We start from the raw sequence: 6,053 nt of genomic DNA, 5'->3' as shown, positions 1-6,053 counted from the left end.
GACATTTATAAGCAAAATTATTTAATTCATTTGAATGCGAAATGTACATTCAGGTATTTTTTCTGCCCTGAAACAGTAAAGGGATGCTTCACCCAAAAAAAAAAAAATTCTGTCATTGATGATTAGGCCTCGGCCTACTATGCAAATGCAAGTGAAACGCTCGCACTGTAACTTTGATGACAGACTTTGGTCAGGCATTTCGGAACATTCAAAACATGTACTGTAGCCTACAATCGGCTTTACTCCAGTTATGTGACATACTTTTTTTTATTGCACATCGAGGAATTTATTCGATAACCCTCTGGGCTTCTTCGTAAATGGGTTATACTTAGCTTCCTCCCGGTCAAAAACGAACGAAGCCTTAACATTTAACTTTATTTTTTCCCAGGATAACCAATCAAATATATTTTTGTTCTATAATATTTTCTGATTATTATTTAGAATTGTTAGAGGTTTTTTTACGATACTTTGCATTAATTATATTAATTTGTATGAGCTATTTTTTCCATTAGAATTAATATATATATTTTTTTTATTTATTTATTTATTTTTTTCAGTAAATGCAACATTTCGCATAAAAATAGAGTCTAGGCCTTCAAACAAAAAAATTCAAGTGAGAAGAGCGCCATCTAGTGGCTTTAAAAATATATAATTGTGTGTAATGTCCTGTAAGTGCCTGTAGGCTCCCATAGCTTCCTATATAAATACATAGAAAGGCTTTTTGATTCCTATTGTTGTTTTTGACATGATTTCTCTATCTTATTCGTTTTTTTTATTTAGATATATATTTAGATATTCTAAAAGACTACTTTTTTTATTTTTATTTTATTTTTACTTATAAAATGTCTTAATTTTTCGATAGCAATTTAACTCAGACATATCTAAATGTTTTCCAAATTAGAACTATCTAATTAGCGTACTTTAATGTTTTTCTTTTTTGTGGATTTGCTTGTCCACGTGACATTTAGCGTCACATTCGCGGCAGCATTACACGTGTCCAGGAGACACAGGAGGAGAGAAGGAGAATCAAGTCGGTAAATGTCAGTTCAATTGTAAGTTCCTTCTTTATTCTTTTAGTGGTGTGCGATGTGTATTTTCTATTCTGATATTGTAATCATTGTTTTAACGATGTGCGAGGCACTGCGATCTGACATCGCATCTCTGGCGCATTCACCTCAGCAAGAGTTAAATTTTCCCGTGCACAATTGCAAATGTGATATTTTATATAACAGTTAAATTAACAATAAATTAACATTGTGAGTTATATAAATATTGTCAATATTGTTTGTTTTCCCTTTATTTCGCCGACAAGTATTTCAAAATGAAGCCATAGCAGAGTCTCAATGCAACAGACAGCGATGGTTTTTGAATGGAATCCGCGTTTTGAACGAATCATTTTAATGATTCAATGAACAATCACTTGTTTCTTTCCCGAATGAATCAGCTTTTTTAACAAATCGGTTGATGAATGACTCCCTCAACTCACTTATTAAGACAGTGATTTGCAGCCACCTACTGGCAGTTTTAGTTTCACTTTTAAAGTACCCTTTAATAAGAACTTTAAAATTAGAAATCAGTTAATATTTAACAATCTCATAGCTTTATTTGCAATTGTAAATTCAGTGTAAATATATTAATGCCAGTTCTGATGCCGCTTCTGTGTCACCTCTGCACTGCAAAGATGAATTTTGATTTAATGATTTAATTTGACTGGTAACAGTGGTATTGTGTAATTATTCTAATAGAATTTAATTTGAATGTTAGAATTTGACATAAAAGGTGATGCAATCTACACATGTCCATATATAGGTGAAAATGCCCCTGGAAATCAATTTAAGGTTGCAAATATTACCCCTTAATAGAAAATGTTAATTTCTGTCACTGCTGTGAATTGACTACTGCATAGAATATGACAAATACGTTTCCATTATTGAATAGTGAATAGTGAATGAACCTCAAATGTATAGCAAGATTTTCTAAATGACTTACTTGTTTTGTATAGTGAGCGGACTTTGTATGCTTCCCAGTCTGCTCCTGGTTTTTCATGTTGCAGCTGAGCTCTTTTTACATAATTGGGAAATTTATAAGGTGGCCAATAGCAAGCATCCTCACCAGCCATCCACCTACTGCTTACTACTTCCACCTCTCCCCGTTCCAAGAAATCCACGACATAGGAAAATGGTGAGTTCATCTTATGCATTAAAGAAAAGATTAGAAAGAATTATTTAGAATGGTTAATATTGTCAAAATGAAAAATATGTACTAATATAATTACTTCTGATAAATACCTACTTGGTTTTTTAAACCAGTGTAGTTTGGCATCTTGTGTTGATGCAGTACATATAGCAAGTAATTGAGATTTATGTACATTATTTTGTAGAACCATGTACATTATAATCTTTCTATTTCAGTTGAATCTTTTTTTTTGTTTTTTTGTTTGTTTTGTTTTTTGTTTTTTGTTGACAGAATCACTTGAGAACTGATTGAATTGAAGCTTCAATATAAATGTAGCAATGGGGTTGCTGCCCATTTCAAACCAAATGGAAGCAAAACATATTTGGCCTCAATATCAGAAAGCTTGTACAGTTTAACCTCTGCAGCAAGCTCACATGCTGTGTAGATGCCAATATCTGTAGAGATAATTGGCTCTGTGTACAGTGGCGCCAGATCCAGAAACCTTCTCAGCAGAATGAAAGTTTCTTCTGTGGTGGTGTCATGCAAAATGTTCTCAACCAAGCCAAGTTGTCCACCAATCATCACGCATTTGTCTCCTGTCCTACATTTTATTGTAGCATTTTTAAGTGTGACCCTTTTGTATTGCAGTCTTGCACTGTTGGGCTATTTGAGTGATTTCCACCGAGTTTGGGTTTATCTGGTTGGTACGAGGACTTGTTCTGTGTGGACTGTCTCTCAACAACACGTGTCATTTGCTGGAGAATGTGTTGTGGTTTTTTTACCTTTCTTTTAAGCTGGCCCAGGAAGTTTTCAAAGCAAAATGCAGACACACAGTCTAAGGGACCAAACCTCCTCACATCATCTGCCAGATGACACAGAGAGTGGACATTGTAGACCATCTCCTCAACCCCATACAAGGTCCCGAACTGTTCAAGGAAGTACCTAATCAGGTTATCTGCATAATTGCAGTAATGGGCACACAGGGTTGGAGAAAGCATTAAATAGATGCTGATGGACAGTGAAAGGAAGTTGTTGTAAAGGGGGGTTGGGAGAACATCTTTCAGTACTACTGGACCAGTGTACAGGAGAAACTGCCTAAACTCTGTAGCTTTCCAACGATCCAATTCCGAGAGTGACCTTGGCTTTCGCGCAAACTCAGAAGGTATGTGCTTTGACATCCCTACAAGTTTTTCTGAGATGGCTTTTATCTTATGGGAGCTTTGTCTGTATTTTAGGTTGCCTTTGGTCCAAAAGTTAAGCATCTTCCTGGTCACACCTAGACAAACAACATGCATATAGTCCAGCACAAATTGTGTGACCATTCCCAAACGTAATGTGGTGAGTATGGAGTGACCTCTGTGATGATTTTCATCACAAAGTTCAGCAAATGAATCATCTGTTCTCCGGGTGGCATGTGTTTCGGGAAACGTCATTTTTGGTCCCACATAGGATCCCTCCTGCGTGCAGCGATCGCAACCACTATAGCCTCCATGTCCCTTTGTTTGCTTTAAGAATGATCGTGCTGGAGCATCGCAAATGAAGCAGTCCAGGGACAGATGAAACATCCTCTCATCAACAGTGAAACCTTGTTCTAGTGTGGAAACCTCCTCAGCAAAGTCTTGAAGATATTGGTTTGGATTGTGTGGTTTGCAGTTTCCACAAAAGACACCTATAACAAATGGATCCTTTTCAAAAGGAAATTTTCCTAAAATTGGCCAAAGTTGCTTCTGAGAGCTTTTAAATAATGGCAGTCCATCTACATTCACCTGCAATTTGATTGTGTCAGTTTGCGACAGCAATCCATCTCTCTTTTGGAGCAAATGTTCCGATATTCCAAAATGGACATATTCCCCACCATCGATTGTTTTCACCTTATGTGAATGTGATGTTTTAATTAGAGTTCTTACACATTTTGGGAGAGAGGGTATGTGTTTATGTAAAATTTTAAGTAGGCTGTCAGCTGCATTTTGTGTCACTCCAGACTCTACAACCCATTGACACAGTTCATCTGGCAAGTCATCAAAGTTGCCAGTGTCAGGTGTGTCACTGAAAAAATCTTCGTTCTCACTGAAGTTGCTATTACAGTCAGTGAATTGGTCATCTTCATCAATGATACTGTCATTGTCAAGGTCAATGTTGTTGTCTGTGTTCTCACAGATCATGTCTTCATCACATGTTGGTTCATTTGGCATAAAAGATTCCTCGGGACTTGCCACTGGAGTGTCAGTGTCATTTATTTGTGGAGAATGGAGCTTGTGAAGGATTTTCTGGACACGCCTCCATTTGGTAACAGAACTCACACCTCCTAATTGTGCCATGTTTCTATAAGAATTGAAGCAAAATCATTTACATAAAACGTTTATGTAAACAACATTTTATGTAAATGTACATATCCTCATGGGACCCAGGAATAGAATTGTGTCCTGTGTAGTGGACATACTATTTTAGTGAATTTCTTTGACAACATGTCACATTCTGGATGTCCTTTAAAGGGATAGTTCACTTTAAAATGAAAATTCTGTCATCATATACTCACCCTCAAGTTGTTTCAAACCTGTATCAATTTCTTTCTTCTGCTGAACACTAAAGAAGATATTTTGAAGAATTCCAGTAACCAATCAATTAACTGGTCCCATTGACTTCCATAGTAAGAAAAAATATATACTATGGAAGTCAATTGGACCAGTTAACTGTTTGGTTACTGACATCTTCTTTAGTGTTCAGCAGAAGAAAGAAATTCATACAGGTTTGAAACAACTTGAGGGTGAGTAACTGCTGACAGAATTGTCAGTGAAAGTGAACTATCCCTTTAAAGAGCACATTCGGGGATTTTCAAAGATATCAAATGTTTCGAGATTTCACCATGACAACAACTCATTGGTATTTAAAAATTACTGACATTTAATTTAGTGAAATTTGCAAATATGATAATGTTTTGTGCTTATAATTGTAATATTTTTTTTCTCTTGAGGACTGACCCTAATTTGTTAAAGTTAGTTACATAAAAAGTTAGATTATTCTAAGTTATACTGCAATGCTATATTGAAAGACATTACTAATATAATATAAAAAATATAATAATATTTTCTTTTTTTGTGCAATTGGAAGGCACCTATTTTTTTACCACATTTTTTGTGTAGGCTAAATGTATTATCTTGATGATAACAAACTCGTATCTGTCTTTTCTAGACGAGACTACAATCCAAAGGTTTCGTGAACTGTAGGCATTCTAATTTAGGAAATGTCTTAAGTTTGAGTTCAAAAGGGTGTAGGACACGACAGGTTAGTTGTCAACAGATCAAAATAATTGTTAATATTGTGTAGTTTAGTGCAATTAATATCAAACCCTTTTTCCTTTGTATGTCTTGTTTTGAGAAAAAAAACATGCATGTACTGTGAACCTGATTTATCCAAATGATTAGATTAAAAATGTCAATCGTCTCAACTTTTTACAAATGGAGAACAAGTAAATTTGAAGAAACTTGCTTGGTTTTATTCATTTCAGCAATATTATAATAATTATAGTTACAAACTATTAGCCGTTTTAAAGATATGAAGTCTATAGTACTCATTTTTTCCATTAGATGGAGCAAAAGTAAAAGAAATCACCTGTAAAACATTTTTTTATCGGTCTCCATTATTTTTAATGACAAACAAAAGCCTGAGTTAATTTTTAATGTACTTACAATACAGTTTAATAAAACAAGTTTTAGGAATAAAGCTGTGTGACGATTATAATTAAATATTTTTACTTTGTTATATCCCAATATTGAAGACATTGGTCAAGTTTCCAGACGTTTAGACATAACATGAAGGGACAAGTGTAGTTGCCACAATATACATTTTATTTGTATAAAGACACTTATTTAGTGCTGTAT

At 34.7% G+C, this 6,053-nt stretch overlaps 1 long non-coding RNA gene across 1 annotated transcript; it reads left to right on the top strand.

Moving 5' to 3' along the window:
• The first annotated feature begins 2,466 nt into the window (after positions 1-2,466).
• Positions 2,467-4,213, top strand: LOC143737812 (uncharacterized). Its single transcript, XR_013203737.1, has 3 exons — positions 2,467-3,337; positions 3,411-3,513; positions 3,625-4,213. It is a non-coding gene; the product is annotated as an uncharacterized LOC143737812 (long non-coding RNA).
• Positions 4,214-6,053: the final 1,840 nt, after the last annotated feature.

This window comes from Siphateles boraxobius, unplaced genomic scaffold, assembly GCF_051911475.1.
Source record: "Siphateles boraxobius isolate OS27281-9 unplaced genomic scaffold, OSU_SipBor_1 130, whole genome shotgun sequence".
Lineage (NCBI taxonomy): Eukaryota > Metazoa > Chordata > Actinopteri > Cypriniformes > Leuciscidae > Siphateles > Siphateles boraxobius.
Note: the sequence above shows the minus strand (reverse complement) of the source record. Positions and strands in the feature narration are given on the sequence as shown.